The 17,229-nt window shown below is 44.1% G+C and overlaps 1 long non-coding RNA gene and 1 pseudogene across 1 annotated transcript in view; one reads left to right on the forward strand and one right to left on the reverse strand.

Moving 5' to 3' along the window:
• The window catches only part of LOC130542378 (uncharacterized), a 25,330-nt gene extending 8,790 nt beyond the window's left edge, over positions 1-16,540 (reverse strand). The window contains exon 1 of the long non-coding RNA XR_008956928.1: positions 16,401-16,540. This is a non-coding gene — a long non-coding RNA (uncharacterized LOC130542378). The remainder of the gene's footprint in view (positions 1-16,400) is intronic.
• On the forward strand, positions 5,744-6,320 carry LOC113270112 (60S ribosomal protein L26-like; annotated as a pseudogene).
• Positions 16,541-17,229: the final 689 nt, after the last annotated feature.

Below are 17,229 nucleotides of genomic sequence, written 5' to 3' on the forward strand. Positions count from 1 at the left end.
GCAAACAATGAAGCATGGAACACTATATCAAATACTAATGAAGTACTGTTTGGTGACTAACATAACATAATAATAATAAAGAATTATAAACCAATGTGCCTGATGAACATGGCTGTCAAAATACTCACCAATATACTATCCAATAGGATAAAACAGTACACTAAAAGGATTATTTACAACCAGGTGGGATTTACCTCTGGGCTGCAAGGGTGGTTCAACATTCACAAATCAATCAAGGTAGATAGAGCACATTAATAAAAGAAAGGACAAGAACCATATGATCCTCTCAATAGATTCAGAAAAAACGTTTGACAAAATACAGCATCCTTTCTTGATAAAAACTCTCCACAGTGTAGGGATAGGGGGAACATACCTCAATACCATAAAAGCCAAATATGAAAGATCCACAGCGAATTTCATCCTCAACAGGGAAAAACTGAGAGCTTTTCCCCTAAGGTCAGGAACATGACAGGGATGTCCACTCCCACCATGGCTGTTCAATACGGTACTGGACGACGTAGCCTCAGCCGTCAGACGACAAGAAAAGAAATAAAAGGCATCCAAATCAGCGGAGAAGAAGTCAAACTCTCACTCTTCACAGACGACATGATACTCTATGTAGAAAACCCAAATGACTCCACGAAAAAATTGCAAGAACTGACAGGAATCCAGCAAAGTGGCAGGATATAAAAATCAATGGACAGAAGTCAGCCGCATTTCTATACACCAAAGACAAAGCTACAGAAAAAGAAATTAAGGAATCAATCCTATTAACAACTGCACCAAAAACCATAAGATACCTAGGAATAAACCTAACCAAAGAGTGAAAGGATCTGTACTCTGAACACTATAGAACACTTACGAAAGACACTGTGGAAGACACAAAGAAATGGAAGAACAATCCATGCTCATGGATCGGAAGAACAAATATTGGTAAAATGTCTATGCTACCCAACACAATCTACACATTCAATGCAATCCATATCAAAATATCACCAGCAGTTTTCACAGACTGGAATGAGCAATTCTAAAATTTGTATGGAACCAGAAAACACCCTAAATAGCCAAAGTAATGTTGAAAAGGAAAACCAAAGCTGGAGGCATCACAATTCCGGACTTTGAGCGGTACTACAAGGCTGTAGTCATCAAGACGGTAGGGTACGGGCACAAAAACAAACACGTAAATTAATAGAACAGAACAGAGAACTCAGAATTGGACCCTCAACTCTATGGTCAACTAATCTTTGACAAAGCACTAAAGAATATCCAATGGAAAAAAGTCTCTTCAACAAATGGTATTGGAAAAATTGGACAGCCACATGCAGAAAAACGAGCCACTGCTCAGGTGGTGAAACAGGGCAGAATCCTAGGTGGGAAGAGTGTGCTGTCAGGATCCTCAGGGTCATAGAAGACCGGGGGTTCCTGAGTGCAGCAGAGTTCACAGGCATCAGAGCGGGGAAGCCGGCTGCAATCAGTGAGCCCAGAAGTGGGCTCTCAGCTTGGGGTCGCCATGAACTGTGAACTGTGGCGCGGTCAGGCGACTGCTCTCTGAGCAAGGGCCCAACAAGCAGCAGAACCAGTGAGAACCCCCTTCCTTCCCTGGGAGGAGTGGCACAGGTGCGTACCGCAGGAGTCTGCAGGGTTTGAAGACTCAAAACGGGATGGCAAACACTCAGTCACAGGCTGGGTTAGCACAGAGCCCAGACGGAGACCAGGGAGACAGGAGTGATTGTTTTTCCCTGAGGGTGAGCTGAGGAGTGGGGCCCCGAGCTCTTGGCTCCAGGGCAGCAGATTGGGAGGTTGCCATTTTCATTCTCATTCTCTAAAGCAGGGTGGAAAGCCTTCAGGGAACAACAGCCACGTAGAGCAATCTGGAACAGATTACTTAGCCTGGCCCCCTGGCAAGAGCAGTGCAATTCTGCCCAGGGCAAAGACAGTTACAAATCAACAGTGACAGGCCCCTCCCCCAGAAGATTAACAAGAACATCCAGCCAAGACCAAGTTTACTGATCTTTGAGAACTGCAAAACTTCAGCTCTAGGGGAATATAGCGTATAGAATTCATGGATTTTCCCCCATGATTCTTTTTTTCCCCAAGATTTATTCATTTGACAGCAAGAGCACACCAAGGGGAGTATCAGGCAGAGGGAGAGGGAGCCTGATGCAGGGCTTGATCCCAGCACCCCGGGAATCATGACCTGAGCCAAAGGCAGATGCTTAATCAACTGAGCCACCCAGGCGCCCCCAGGATTCTTTAGTCTTAAATTTTAATTTGTTTCTCTTTCCTTTTTCAACCAATTTCTTATTTTATCGACTTTTTAAAAAAGTTTTAATTTTCATTTTTACAGTTACATTCTATCTTCATATTTGATTTTATATATATATGTTTTTATTTCTAGTGTATGGCTCTGTTCTCTTCACCTGTCTGATCATATTCTTTTTTTTTCTTTTGTTAAAGTCTCTGTTAATTTTCATCTTTATAGTTACATTCTATCCTTTCAATGTATTTAATTTTATTTTTGTATATATATGTTTTTCTTTCTTTACAATTTTAAGATACAGTATCACCTAACAAACTGACCAAAATACACTCAGGATATAATGTATTGCCCTGTTTCGTTTATCTGTCTGTTTATATTCCTTCTTTTTTCTCTTCTAAATTTCATTTTTACAGTTACATTCTATCCTTTTATTATATATGTACAAAAATAAAGTTAAATACAAGTTTTCCTTTCTTTACAATTTTGGGATCTAGTTTTCTAACAAATGGACCAAAATACATACAGGATCCAGTGTATTGCTCTATTCTGTTCACCTGTCTGATTATATTCTTTTTTCCCCCCCCGTTTCAGGTCTCTTCTTATTTGTTTCGTGTATATTTCTCTGGGGTCGTTGTTGCCATTAGTATTTTGTTCCCTCGTTCATCAATTCTTTGAACAGAATGACAAGAAGGAAAAACTCACCTCGAAAAAGAGAACAAGAGTCAGTACTGACTGCCAGGAACATAACAGCATGGGTATAAGATGTCAGAACTACAGTTCAGAATAACAATTATGAAGATACTAGCTGGGCTTGAAAAAAGCATAAATGTAAAGACATCCTGTGTTCATAGATTGATGTAACAATAATATGTCAGTATTACATACTAAATGCAATCTCTTTCAACACTGTAGATTCAATGCATTCTCTTTCAACATTCCAATTTTTTCAGAAATAGAAAAATCCATCTGAAATTTCATATGGAATTTAATAGTAGTCAAAACCAAATGAACTTGAAAAGGAACAAAGCTTTAGGCCTCAAAGTTTTTTATTTCAAACTTACTACAAAAGTATAGTAGTCAAATATTATAGTACTGGCATAAGCACAGGCATATAGACAATGAAATCGAGTAGAAACCCAGAAATAAATCCTTACATATATCACCAATTTTTTTAAAGTTGTAATTTAAATTCCAGTTACTTAACATACAGTGTAATATTAGTTTCAGGTGTAGAATTTAGTAATTCGACACTTACGCAACTACTACTACTTACCCAAAGACTACAAAAATACTAATTCAAAGGGATCATGCACCCTGATGTTTACAACAGCATTATCAACAACAGGCAAATTATGGAAAAAGCCCACGTATCCATCGGCTGATGAATGGATATAGAAGATATTGCTGTATACACACATACACACACGCACACACAACGGAATATTAGACACACAAAAAAAGGAAATCTTGCCATTTGCAGTGACATAGATGGAGCTAGACAGTATTATACCAACCAAATGACTTTTAACAAGAGTGTCAAGACCATACAGTGAGGAATTGTAGGAATATCAGATTCAAAAGAATGACATTAGACTCTTACCTTACACCACATACAAAAATTAACTCAAAATGGATCAAAGAACTTAAATGTGAGACCTGTAACTATAAAACTCTTAGAAGAAAATGTTGGGAAAAAACTTCATGATGTTGGACTTGGCAATCATTTTTTGGATATTACACAAAAGTGGAAGCAATAAAAGAAATAGAAAAACTGGATCAATTAGAATTAAAAACTTCATCGAAGAATACAATAAGCACAGTGAAAAGGAAACCTGCTGAATGGGAGAAAATATTTGCAAGTCAAATATCTGATAAAGACTTAGTAACAGTATATATAAAAAATTGCTACAACTCAACAACATGGGAAAAAAAAAACCTTTAAAATTTGGGCTAACGATTTCAACAAACATTTCTCCAAAACAGATACATATGTGGTCAATAAACACCTGAGAAGATGCTCAACATCAATAATTACTAGGGGAATGCAAATCAAAGCTACAAAATACCACCTCATACCCACTAGATGGCTACCACAAAAAACAAAAAACAAAAAACAAAAAACAAGCAAATACCAAGTACTGGCAAAAGTGTAGAGAAACTGAAAAACTTGTGCACTGTTGGTGGGAATGTAAAATGGGGCACACACTATGGAAAATAGTGTGGTGGTTCCTCAAAAAATTAAAAACAGGATTTCCATATTATCCCTTAATTCTACTTCCAATTATATACCCAGAATAATTGAAACTAGAGACTTGAAGAATCATGTGTTCATTCATGTTCATAGCAGAATTATTTGCCATAGCCTAAAGGTAAAAGAAACCCAAGTGTCCATTGATGGATGAATTGATAAATAAAATATGGTATATACATACGGGTTAATATTCTTCTTTTTAAAAAAGGGAATTCTGGCACATGGTACAACATGGATTAACCTCGAAGCATTATGCTAAGTAAGCCAGTCGCAAAAGGACATAAACTATATGATTCCACTTAATATAAAGTACATTGAGTAATTAAATTCATAGAGACAAAAATAGAATGGTGTGTGCTGAGGCTTTGGGGATGGGGAAATGTGGAATTATTGTTTAATAATTACAGATTTTCAGTTTTGCAAGAAACAAGTTCTGTGGATGATGGTGTAATAGCAGCACAGCGATGTGAACGTACTTAATGCCACTGACTTGTGCTTTTAGGAATGGTTAAAATGGTAAATTTTATGTGTATTTTATGGGAATTTTTTAAGTGAAGGGAAACTGAGACATATTCACATAAAGAAAAACTAAAGAAGTTCATCCCTAGTAGGTCTGCTCAACAAGAAATGTTATAAAAGATAAACAGAATTGGCAATCCTTTAGCTAGATGGACAAAGAAAAAGAGACAAGGCTCAAATTAGTAAATTCAGAAATGAATACGGAGACATTACACCACTGACCTTCCAGAAAGAAAAAGAATTTTAGGAGAATCCTATGAACAGTTTTATGCCAACAAATTGTATAACCTAGATGAAATCAACAACTTCCTAGAAATAGAATACCAAAACTAACTCAAAGAAATAGAAAATCTGGACACACCAATATCAAGTAAAGGGATGCAATCTGTAATCAAAAACCCCAACAAAGAAAAGCTCAGAACTAAAGGGCTTTACTAATGAATTCTACCAAACATTTAAGGAATTGTCACCAATCCTCAAACTCTTCCAAAAAATAAAAGGGCTATTCCATGATACCAATATTACCCTGGCATCAAAGCCACATAAAGATATCACAGGAAACAGACATTATTTCCCTATCCCTCACACACAGATGCAAATATCCTCAAGAAGATACTTGCTAACCAAATCTAGGAGCATAGTAAGAGGATTATCCATGATGATGAGTTGAGATTTATCACAGGAATGGAAAGATGTTTCAAGATATGAAAATTAATCAGTATAACATATGACATTAATAGAACGAAGGAAAAGATAAATATGGCTTTTCCCTTTTGTGGCCATCGCTGAAGTACCAGCAGCCAAAATGAATTTCAGTCTTTTTGTGACCTTTGACCAGAGCAAGAACCATAACAGGCATTTCAATGCACCTTCCCACATTTGCAAGAAAACTATGTTTTCCCCTCTTTCCAAAGAGCTGAGACAAAAGTATGACATTTGATCCATGCCCATCTGAGAGGATGATAAAGTACAGGTTGTGTGAGGACACTACGAAGGTCAGCAAATTGGCAAAGTAGCCCAAGTTCACAGGAAGAAGTACGTCATCTACGTGGAACAGGCCAATGGCACAACCATCCATGTGGGCATTCACCCGCACAAGGTGGTCACCACCAGACTACAACTAGACAAAGACCACAGAAAGATCCCTGAAGGTAAAGCCAAATCTCACCATGTAGGAAAGGAAAAGGGCAAATACAAGGAAGAAACAATTGAGAGGATACAGAAATATAGTAATCATACATATGACTTTAAATAAAAACTGTTAAAATGAAAAATAAAGACATGATTACCTCAGTTGATACAAAACATTTGATGAAATATCATTCTTTTATTTTACATATATAAAATACATGCATGCATATGTATATAAAATGATTACATATATGAAAAAGATAATCTAACTAGGAACTGAAGGTAATGTCCTATACAAGATAAAGAGTACAAAAAACCCACAGCTAACATTATCCTCAATGGTGAAAGGATGGATGCTTGCTTATGCCTCTTCCATTCAGCACTGTACCGGGAGTTCTAGCCAGAGTAATTAGGCAAGAGAAAGACATAAAACACATCCAGACTGTAAATGAAGAAGTACAGCTATCTGTTTGCAGGTGACATGATCCTACATATAGAAAAACCTAAAGAACTCACAAAACACTACCTGAGCTAATTAACCAATTCAGCAAAGTTGCAAGATATTAGATCAGCACAAAAATCAGTTGTTCTCTGTAACAGTGACCAATCAGAAAATAAAATTTAGAAAAACATCCACTTACAACAGCATCTAAAAGAATACAGTGCAATATTCCTCAGTCATCAGGAAGGATGAATACCATTTGCATCAACAGGGATGGGACTGGAGGGGACTATGCTAAGTGAAATAAATCAGGCAGAGAAAGACGATTATCATATGGTTTCACTCATATGTGGAACATAAAGAATAGTGTGGAGGACCACAGAGGAAGGGAGGGAAAACTGAACGGGAAGAAATCAGAGAGGGAGACAAACCATGAGAGACTCTCAACTCCAGGAAACAAACTGAGGGTTACAGAAGGGAGGGGGTGGAGGAATGGGGTGAGGGGGTGGTGGGTATTAAGAAGGGCACGTGTTGTGATGAGCAATGGGTGTTATACGGAACTAATGAATCACTGAACACTACATCAAAAACTAATGACGTACTATATGTTGGCTAACCGAAAACAATACTTTGGAATAAATTTAACCAAGGAGATGCCAGACTTGTACACTGTAAACTACAAACCATGAGTGGCTGAATGGATAAGCAAAATGTTGAGTATTTATCCAATCTTATGTCTTTCAACCATAAAAGGGACTAAACAAGGAGTGACAGCAAGATGGCAGACTACACAGTCACAACCCCATTCTTACACAAAACAATAATATAACAACTATTGACAAAAATAGATCTGGGAAAGTGCCAGAATAAAATTAAGCTGCAGCAGCTCAGTGGAGCACAAAATCCGTGGATGTACACAAGGGAAAGTGAAGGAAGCATTCTGTGTCACTCCATCCCCTAGCCCAGCGATTTGGTGCCCAGTGTGATCTGCAACCCCCTTCTACAGGCCAAAGGACAGCAGGAGGACCCCAACGGCCTTCATCACTGAGGACAGCAGCAGCCCTTGCCATTCACCACCAGGAGCTCGTGCAGACTTATAACCAACAGAGTTGCCCACGGTTCATGCCACTATGCTCCTTTGGAGCAGAAGCCAACACTGTGAGCCCCGTCCCCACGGCTGTACAGCTAGCATGCACTCCCATGCCCCGGACCCCAGTGTCACTATCTAATGCGTGTCCATGCCGTGGATCCTGGTGCCAAGACAGATCCCTTCAACTGTGCTCTCTTATGTAGAGGGAGGGAGAGCAGGACTCTGGCAGCCCTCGCGGCTCCCATGGAAACCGTCAGTCTCTGATGAAGGCTGACTGAGCTAAGAAAGCTGCTCATAGTCAGTACCACTGTGTCCCCTCAGAGCCAGAGTCACTGTTGTCCACTCTGAACCTGGAGCTGCCGCACCCAACTCACCCAGAGCCCTCATACCCACCCGTATGTGAAAGTCTTTCCCAGCCACAGCCAGTCCACAAAGCCTGGAGGAGGTGACTGCTCCTTCAAGTGTGTAGACATCAGCACAAAGAAACAAAAAAATCAAGGAAATATGACACCACCAAAGGAACAAATTTGCAGTAAGTAACCTGAAAACTTCGAAGTAGGTATCTATGAACTGCCTGCAAATACTTAATTTTTTTAAAAAGAATCTCAGCAAGAAAGGGTCCAAATAGTGATGTAGGAAGACTCTGAACTCACCTCCTCCATGGACACACCAAATGTACACCTGTTCATAGAGTAATTCCTTTGGAAAAACTGAGGAGACGTTCAGTCTCTTCACAACAAAAGACAGAAAGACCATACGGAGAATGGCAGCCATGAAAGTACAAACTGCAGGGGGAGGGACAGTGCTGAGGGACTATGAGCTGATTTGTCTTCCTTGAAGCACAGAAGAAAAAACCCCACAATTTAAAAGAACAGCTAGAATATAAAATATCCAGCCCTAGAACTCCACTAAATGGTATGAGAGCTACTGGAGCCCTCTCCAGGTTGGAAGAGTTGCCAAGCACCATGGTTTACGTTCTCCTTTCTACCTTGATATATGGATGGGAGCAGGGTCTGGGTATCCTAGCTGACCTATCACTTCAACCAGCCCTAGGCCCTTAATCCATACAAGCCTCAGCCATTCCAATAGGGTGGCCCCAGCAGAGCACACAATGGTCCATTCCTTGTCAGTGCTCACTATAGCTCCAGCCATCCTGCCAAGGTGACACAGGGGTGAAGCATCCTGGAACACTCCAGGCCCAGACCACTTTGGCTTCAGTTGCCCTGCAAGGGTACCCCCTGTGCAGAGAGCAACCCAAGACCCCCAAACCCATGCCAGCCACAGCTCCAGCCAGCTAGCCACACAGTCTACACAGGGGGATACTATATAAGTCCATTCCTACAACATCAGAAGTACCTGTTCTAATTTATAGAAACAAAGAAAGCCAGGCAAAATGAGGAGACAGAGGAATATGCTGCAAATGAAAGAAATGACAAAACGTCAGAAAAATAGCTAAGTGAAATGATGGAGATCAGTAAAAGTAAAGTTCATGAGGATGCTCATGGGACTAGAGCGAATGGTGGATGAATTCAGGGAGAACTCCAACATGGCGACAGAAAACGTAACTGGGTGTTCCATGCAACTGGTGAATGATGCACTGTATGTTGGCTAATTGACTTTTAATTAAAAAAGAACTAATCACAGCTGAAGAACACTATAACCAAAATGAAAAAATACAACAGAGGGAATCAACAGATTACAGGATGCAGAAATGCAGATCAGCCATGTGCAAGACAGAGAAAGGGAAGCCCCAGCATAACCGCAAAAAAAAAAAAAAAAAAAAAATCTAAATGAGGATAAGTTAAGGGATCTTTTGGACAACGTTAAGCAGGAAATATTAGCATTATAGGGATCCCAGAATGAAAAGAGAGAAAGCTGAAAATTATTTGAAGAAAGAATAGCTGAGAACTTCCCTCACCTAGCGAAGGAAACAGACATCTAGGTTTAGGATGCACACAAGATGAACCCAATGATGTCCACAGCACAACACATATTAATATGGCAAAAATAAAGAGAATTTTAAAAACAGCAAAAGAAAAGCAATTTGTTATGTATAAGGGACCCCCATTGAGGCTATCAGCTGAGTATTCAGCAGAAACATAAGGGACTTTACAGCAAAAACTGGGAATGTACTCTATGGTCACTAACATAATATTAAAAAAAAAGAAACCAGTGAAATACAATATATATATATATCATTAAAAACAGAAACATAACGGAGTGCCGTGGTACACTTAAAGTGCTGAGAAGGAAAAACCTATAACCAAGAATACTTGGCAAACTCATTCATAATTAAAGAGATCAAAAGTTTCCAAGACAAAAAAAAAGTTAAAGGAATTCATCACCATTAAACTGGCCTTATGAGAAATTTTAAAGGGATTTTTTTTTAAGTGGAAAAGAAAATGCCATAATTAGAAGAAAATCATGAAAGGAAAAATCTCATCAATAAAAGCTAACACACAATAAAGGTAGTAAGCAAGCACTTATAAAGCTGGTATGAAGGTTAAAATACAAAAATTGCAAAATCAAAACCACACTGAGATACCACCTTACGCCAGTTAGAATGGCAAAAATGGACAAGGCAAGAAACAACAAATGTTGGAGAGGATATGGAGAAAGGGGAACCCTCTTACACTGTTGGTGGGAATGCAAGTTGGTACAGCCACTGTGGAAAACAGTGTGGAGGTCCCTCAAAAAGTTAAAAATAGAGCTACCCTATGACCCAGCCATTGCACTACTGGGTGTTTACCCCAAAGATACAGATGTATTGAAGAGAAGGGTCATATGCACCCCAGTGTTCATAGCAGCAATGTCCACAATAGCTAAATCGTGGAAGGAGCCGAGATGCCCTTCAACAGACGAATGAATAAAGAAGCTGTGGTCCATATATACAACGGAATATTACTCAGCCATCAGGAAGAACGATGACCCAACATCTGCAGCAACATGGATGGGACTGGAAGAGATTATGCTAAGTGAAAGAAGTCAAGCAGAGAAGGACAATTATCATATGGTTTCATTCATTTATGGAACGTAAGAAATAGCAGGGAGATCGGTAGGAGAAGGAAGGGAAGAATGAAGGGGGGGTAAACAGAGGGGGAATGAACCACGAGAGACTATGGACTCTGGGAAACAAACTGTGGGCTTCAGAGGGGAGGGGGGTGGGGGAATGGGATAGGCTGGTGGTGGGTATTAAGGAGGGCACGTATTGCATGGTGCACTGGGTGTTATACGCAAGTAATGAATCATGGAACTTTACATCAAAAACTAGGGATGTACTGTATGGTGACTAACAAAATAAAAAATTATTAAAAAAAAAAAAAAACTGCTGTAAGCTGTAACTGCAGGAGTCTGGTGATAATGGCATGTGTCCTGAGTTGACAAGAACGCCTTCAGGAGACAGTGTCAGCCCCCAGCTCTCTCTGCTATGGCGGAAACTACAAAGAGTGGCCTCACCCAGGGGCATCCCCTTTCTAGGAAGGCATGTGTCTCATGGGCTGATGGAGGCCTGGCCGATTTCTTCCAACTGAGGACAGCTCTGAGAGACAGGGTGGCTCCTCAGCTCCAGTAGGAGAGGCAGAGGCTGTTCTGGAGTCTGGCTGAGAGACCACTCTGCCCAATTCTTTCTGTATCTATCCTCACAGGTGCTGTTTAGTAAACATCCTGTTCCCTAAACTGTGTCTGGTTCTGTGTTCCAACGGATCCAAACTATGACAATTATTCATCAAGCATCAATGAACACAGTAAAGACCCTTCTTCTGGCTCTTATGTTCCAGGGGAGAAAAGCGATAATAAACACATGCACGTGCACAGTCATCTGATGTCCAGTCAGGACTGAGACGAAGGACTCTTGATCTCTTCAGATGGAAGTGGGGGAAGGTGCGCAGATTTACAAGTCAGGATATGTTTGCTGTTCAAAGCATGAGAAAGCTGCAGGAAGGACATAGACTACTGACTATCTAACATTCTCTCGGTGTCCCCAACTACTAGCAACCACAGTAGTGAAGTCTGGCCAAAGGGCGAGGGTGGGGGACTTCATCTCCTGACCTGCTCCCCCCACCACCACAAAAGTCAAAGCCTGCCTCCAGCCACATCCTGAGTCCCATCCTCTCCCTGCTCTGTTCCTAGTGTCCCACTGAACATGTTCTGCTTTTCCCGGTCTCTGTAAGCTATAAGCCTCCCCCTTTGGGCCCTAGCAGATCAGAACAGGATCCTTTGTGTGGAGAAAGGTGAACGGTCTTACACTGTTGGTGGGAATGCGAGCTGGTACAGCCACTCTGGAAAACAGTATGGAGGTTCCTCACAAAGTTAAAAATAGAGCTACCCTACAACCCAGCCATTGCACTACTGGGTATTTGCCCCATAGACACAGATGTAGTGAAAAGAAGGGGCACATGCACCCCAATGTTCATAGCAGCAATGTCCACAATAGCCCAACTGTGGAAGGAGCCGAGATGTCCTCCAACAGATGAACGGAGAAAGAAGATGTGGTTCATATATGCAATGGAATATTACTCAGACGTCAGAAAGGATGAATACCCACCCACCATTTGCATCAACATGGATGGAACTGGATGGGATTATGCTTAAGTGGAATAAGTCAAGCAGAGAAAGACAAGTATCATATGGTTCCCTGATATGTGGAATATAAGAAACAGTGCAGAGGATCATAAGGGAAGGGAGGGAAAACTGGGAAGAAATCAGAGGGAGACAAACCATGAGAGACTCTTAACTCTAGGACACAAACTGGGGTTGTGGAGGGGAGGTGGATGGGAGGATGGGGTAACTGGGTGACAGGCACTAAGGAGGGCACGTGATGTGATGAGCACTGGATGGTATACACAACTGATGAATCATTGGACATTATATCAAAAACTAATGTTGTACTATGTGTTGGCTAACTGAATTTAAATTTTTAAAAAAATTTTAAAGAGAGAACAGGATCCTTTGTAGGAGCAGTTCCCTAGTGGCCACAGAGCCACCTTTTGGGTCTCCTCAGACCGACTCGTGTGTTGCTGCAGGGCTCCTGGGCCCCCACGCCCCAGTGTGGATGAGAGGGTTCAGGTCCTTTCTCCCCAACAACTTCTGGGAAGTAGAACAAGTGGGAGCTTCTAATGGCCTGGCCAAAGGGGCCACTCAGTACAAAACAGAGGACTCCTTCTGTCCATGGAGAGATGAGGGAACACAGTCTATGTCCCATGACATACACTCCAAAACAACTAGCGGCCCCAGAACGACCAGCTCTGACCAGCCTCAGCCGTTCCAGCAATTCCCATTCATTCCATTTGGGTTTTCAGTGCTGGTTTGATACAGAGATACTCCTAATCCTCTCCATTAAAGCTCAGGGTCTACGTCTTCCCATTTCGAAGACAAAGCAAATTAAAACCAAGAAAGTATACCTTGTACACAGTGTATCGCATTCTCTTTAGAATTGACTTCAAAATATAAAAGCAGGCAGAGGTCCATTTTGCCAACAAAACACAATACAATTAGTACACCATACTGTCATTTTACTGGGGGTAGGTTATGAAGGAGGCAGTGAGAGCCACTAGGAATCCACCTGTACTAAGAGAGGCAGTTCAAGAAGGTGACAATGGCACATTTTTTTGGAGGGAGATTCACCATGACAGAGAAAAGACTAGTAGGAGATTCACCACAAGGAAGGCCCAGAAATGCTGGGTGGGTCCAAGGGAGGTGGGAGGCAGGAGGCGGCAATGTGGTCAGCTGGTGCCATGTTGTTCACATGGCTACCTCTGGTGGGTTTGCAGCTCCACAAGGACAGAGAGAGCATTAGGTCATCCCTTCAGAGAAACATGAAGCTGAGATGAGTTTCCCAGTCCTATGAGCATCCTGAACCTTCAGAAAGGAGAGAATTTCTAAACGGTTTGGGAACATTAGAGCTGTATCTACCCAGAGCAGAATATCCTAGTCTTTCTGGGTCTCAGCCCCCAGCCCTTACTCATGGACAAAGCCTCCCCACCTCCAGTCTTGTCAGTTCACTGACCCCTACAAGGTCCTGCCTAACCCTGAGGACTCAGGTTTCCACTGAGATAGGCTGGTTGAGAACTAGTGATCCCCAACACTCCCCACCACCTTGGGCATGTGGTTCTGCAGACTTTCACCTCCTGGACCCCATGTGGAGGGTGTCCTTGCGTACCAGCCATGTTCCAGAAGAGACAGCGACACCTGTAGCTGCCTACGTGACTTGCAAGGGGTTGCCTAGGAGAGCACGCCCTCTGACCTCATATCCAGGAGTCCCCACAATGTTCTGAATGCTGCCTGTCACAGCAACAACACACTTGTAGAGGTTCTGCTCTGCATAGCCATCTGTCCACCAGGCCCATCCATCTTGGGACCCAGACGACAGGACCACAAAGTCTGAAGGAGTGTCCACCTGCCTAACATACAGACACCCCTGAACCTATCTGCATGAAGAACTGGAAATCACCAAATTTACGGGGATTCTTTGGCCCTAAAGAATGGGCCAACCTGATTAGGAGTAATGCAATGGTTCAGAATGACCAGGGTCAAGGCACACATACAAGGGCCCAGAGCTCTGGATGCCCCACTCACAATTCACACAGTCACCCATACACACACCCAGTAATGCCTGCTTCACACATACAGACACACAAATGGTGTGCTGGTAAATGCTTAACAAAATGCTCTCAGAGGAAGTTGGGAATTTCATTTGTGGTTTTTACCTGGTATAAATATTCCCGGCATGACTAATTTCAAGCTACCTACCTAACGTCACTAAACACGGAACTAGGAAAAGAGATGCACCACTGACCATCCCAAGTTAGTATGAGCCACTTCCAGCGTACCCCGTCCCTTCATACAAATATGTGCACACAATCCACTTGTACCCCGAGTAGGAACTCAACTCCCACCCCAGATACACAAAAACACTACATATATCTATACATACGTGCATATATTTACATACATACATACAGATCTCCTGAACACACACATATTATTTCTATCCTCATCCTGAATATACAGGCCACCTCCTACTACATACTACCAAACACATATAGAAACGACTAGCATTACCCAAAGAAATACACTCTGAATACTCCTAACAACTTCATACCCTATGAACAAACTTGGTAATTCATGCAGTTGGTGATGGATATTTACACAAACTGTATATATACACGACACATGGAAACATCCCCAGCAATCCGTACATGAAACAACTTCCAAATGCCTAACTATCTACAGTGAGTAGCGGCCAGTACTCACATCTGCAAATACTAATAATCAAATCACATACGTGTAATACACGGAAATACAATTCTCCAACTCCCTGTATAAACACAGACCCCATCTTCCCATCAGATACATACTTTCCAAAATACACAAGCTTAATGGCCCCCTACTGAAAAATACACTCCGCCCCAGCAAATATTCCTCCCAATGACCATGCCCTTTGAATACACACACAAACTCAATACACACATCCCTCCACAAGCCCGAAATATACCTACGACAACCCAGTACACTACAACTATGCAAATACATCACGCACACCCTGTTCCACGTACAGGTGTAATGCCACACTACCTACACACACATAACCTCACACTCCCAAATTCTCACACAGAATCAACTCTTCCATCCTGCACAATACAGATTCAAACAAAACCCGCATCACACTGGCACGTAAAACACCCACCAGTGCTATAAAAGTCAGACTTGCCCTCTACAAACCAAAGTACAAACACGACCCCTGACGACCAGAAAAAGAAATACACAGAACTTTCCAGCGTGCTCTGAATACACAAATGATCTCCCGCAATGCCCGAACATACAAACCAAACACGGTCTACCTAAACAAATATACGGCAGGCACTTTTCCAAACATGCCCCTACGCACAAGCACATAATGCTTCCAAGTCTGCCCTCTCTCACACAGATCCCCAAGTCATGCGGGAAAAATCCACACGTATCATATTCCCCCGAACACTGAATTGGAAACACCTAACCACCAACTCCTCAACTTCGCAAGCACTCTGACCCCTTAACACCCTCCAAACAACACTCAACCCACTCACACACACAGGCTTGACCGCCCCTTAATCACAAATATCCACACATCTGAATACACCTACCTATTCCCACCTAACAAGCCCCTGCAAGGCCCACCTGTGCTCCACTCCCCTCGCGCCCCCGCACTGTCACACCTGAAACGACGACCGCTCCTCTCTGCCGACCGCCCACCGCACCAGACCCGGACCCCAGACCCCAGACCCGCGGGCCGCCTGGGACCCCAGATTCCGGAGCGCAGAGCCCCGACCCGCGAGCCTCCCGGGACCCAAAATTCCCGAGCGCAAACCCCCAAACTGTGGGTCACCGGGACCCCAGACCCGCGGGCCGCCTGGGACCCCAAACGCCCGAGCGCAAAACCCGGACCCGAGAGTTACCGGGACCCCAGGCCCGCGGGCCTCCTGGGACCCCAGACTCCCAAACGCAAACCCCCAAACGGCGGGCCACCGGGACGCTGGACCCACAGGGCTCCCGGGACTTCAGACTCCCGGGCGCAAACCCCCAGACCTGAGGACCGCTCGGGACCCCAGACGCCCGGGCACAGACCCCCGACCAGCAGCCCCAAAGGACGCCACCACCGACTCACAGGACCCGCATCACCCCCAGAGGGTCCCCGAACCGCCAACGGACGGCGCCTGGCGCCGCAGCCTACCTTAGAAGCCGCAGGCACGGACCGGCCACACCTCAGGCGCGCACACAGTCGGAAGTGAGGAAACACAGGCAGCTGCCACACCTGAGCGCCGGGGAGCGCGCGCCCTTTACCTCGAGCCTACGTCACCCAAGCACGAGGCCGCCACGCACGGCCCCGCCCCCAGCCGGAGGACCGTTGGGGACCCCGCCCCCGCGCTCGCGCATGCGCGCCTCCTCCCGCGGGCCACCACAACGGACACTGGGAGCCGTTGGGGGCGGGTCCGGGCGACCTGCATCCCCGTCCCCGCGGCCGGTGTGCCAGTGCGTGCGCGCGGGACACGCCCGGAACCGGCCCAGAGGTCCCGGCAGGAGAGGCGCAAAGCAGTGGGTAGGGGAGCACGGGGACTGCACCGGGGACGCCTGCCCACCTGCACTCTTTGTGGCTGTCCCGCCTTCAAGCAAGCGCATGTGGAGTGAGCACTCGCGGTCGTGCCACCTCAGACGTGCACTCCCTGGCCTCAGACGCGACCTTCCTAACGATCTGGGACAGGTGCACCCGAAGCCCGCGGGCCTCGCGTGCGGCCAGTGCCGCCCTCCGCCCGGACTGCGTGTCCCGCTGCTCGTTCGCGTCTTTCCGCAACCGCTGCGCCCGCCTGGGCCCCTGAGCCCGAAGGTTCCATGGAAGCACAGTTCTGGCGGAGAATTCAGACCCGGGGAACACTCGAAGGGTCCTCCCCGACTCCATCCCCAGACTTTTCCCGAGGCACGGCCTGTACACAATAGGTTTCTTGGTGGAGCTGGTCAATGAACGCGCATCCACGGAGCTGTCCCTGCGAAGCTTGCCTGACCCC

This window comes from Ursus arctos, unplaced genomic scaffold (assembly GCF_023065955.2).
Source record: "Ursus arctos isolate Adak ecotype North America unplaced genomic scaffold, UrsArc2.0 scaffold_33, whole genome shotgun sequence".
NCBI lineage: Eukaryota > Metazoa > Chordata > Mammalia > Carnivora > Ursidae > Ursus > Ursus arctos.